The following is a 2,073-nucleotide window of genomic DNA, read 5'->3' as shown; positions in this document are numbered from 1 at the left end:
TACAGCTGGAAGAAGAGGCTTTTCCTTTCACTTCACTCCACTAAATCACTCCACTGTGTCACCTAAAGTCTCTGCCGTTTGAGACGACTTATTAAACACTTTATCGGCTAAATGCTGTTAAAGAACAAGTTGTTCAACAAAATTATTAATAATTAAACCACAAACGCAGGAACACACTTTTAAACGACTCGAAAAAGGCACACACGGCACACACACTGGAAAGAGGCACTCGCACGCGCGCGGGATACACCAACAAGAAAGCAGTACGATCGCGAGCCAGCACGTCCCAGCTGCTACTGACCGCACGCTCTGTTCGAAGGGCAACTTTTGCACAACCGGCAACAACTCTCCACCGTACACTGTGTTCTCGTGTCGCGCGTCTTGCCGAAACTGATCTTCGCCCGCTGATATGGGGCATGGGCCCCACACGCTTCTTACGCGTTACGCAAAAGATACCGCGCACGATCACCGCCATCACCACCACCACCCTTGTTGTAATCAATTTTGTATGGCAACAAAAAACAGCAGCTCCAAAAACAAGCACCAGCAGGTTCGATTATCTTCCCAAAAGAAGCGGACAGAGAGAGAGAGAGAGAAAGAGAGGGAGAGAGTAGGTGGTATCTTTATTTCTGAGCTGATAATGTGCAACTTCTGGGACCCGAAACCCCCTTTTTCGGAATAGATTATGACGTAACTGAGAGGGATCTTGTTTTATGACACCGTAATTAAAGGCACTCTTATATAGCACTGTGTGTGTTTGTGTGGGTATTTACAGAAGCTGATTCGAATTAAAAATACTTCATTTTCCTTTACTAATCATCATCGTTGTGCCTAATTCCACTAACAACCCGGAAAAGGGATAGATCTCCCATTCAGCAGGTTGGCTTACACAGTGTCACTATCTAGTGGAGGTTTAAGCTGAGCTCAAGATAAGACCTCCACAAATCACCTTTCAAACGCTCAGCAACACCTCGTCACTATCACACTATCGGTTCACTCCATACATCGACTTTAAGGGGACTCGATGAGACGTGGAAGTATCAGGTTCTACCGCATCTAATCCTACGTAAGGATTAAAAGGTTTTCTGAGTGATTTATGCTCTATCGCAAAAAACGCCTCTCAGCGTGTCCTTGAGTGACACATCTTGCCATGCTTGTTTGCTTCTACAGCGTCTACCAAAAGCTGAGGCGCAAAGTCCCGAGATCGAATCTTCCCTTCGCGCTGTGTGCAACAATCGTATCAAACAAATTGGAAAACTGCTGCTCCCCGTTCCCGGAGCGCCGGTATGATTGATTTCATTTATCGTCACTGTCATTGTGCACCCATTCTTTGCACCCACGGTCTGTGTGTTTGTCAAACCGAGCATTCATTGTTGTCGCGTGTTGTGCTGCCCTGTTTTTCCCCCGAAAAACGGAACAATTGAAAGCATGATTATGCTTCCAAGGGCCCGTTCTCATCCACCGGCAATGCGTGCGGCCTGAAAACGTGCTGCCAGAGTATTTACCCCCCCATGTCGGCGGCAGTGTGTTTAAAGTGTGTCCTGTGGGGCGGGGCGAGGCCGCGAGTTGTTTGTCGAGTACGGAAGCTTTACTTGCTTTACTATGGGGAATGGTGTTTACCGCACAATTTCGCCGCAACGAACAATCCAAGTGCGACGGGGCCCCGGTGGGAGTGTAATCAATTTGTTTGATATTTACCTACACCTTCAACTGTTGGGGGGGGGGGGGCGGTATGAGTTTGGGCAGAGTATTACGAAATGAAATTCAATTAAACGGTCTGTTTGGTTTGCGAAATGGTGGTGAGGCGTGGAATGGCATTCCTTTCCCGCTACTAAACTAATCCGCCTTTTAATCTGACGGGTGTGCATTTTATCGCGCTTTAATCAGGATGGAAGAGATTTGCAACTTGGTTTGCGAAACTTGATATCTCGCTTTTGAGGAAGAAAATATGTGGGAAAATCAAATTGCGACCACATTGGATACGGCAGACACTGTGGATAGAATTATGTTCAACAAGAAGCACAACCTACGACGTCTACAATCTTGGATGGCACGTGACTCGCATATCGAACC

Source organism: Anopheles coluzzii, chromosome 2 (assembly GCF_943734685.1).
Source record: "Anopheles coluzzii chromosome 2, AcolN3, whole genome shotgun sequence".
Classification (NCBI taxonomy): Eukaryota; Metazoa; Arthropoda; class Insecta; order Diptera; family Culicidae; genus Anopheles; species Anopheles coluzzii.
The sequence above is the reverse complement of the archived record's forward strand: the minus strand, read 5'-3'. Positions refer to the sequence as shown.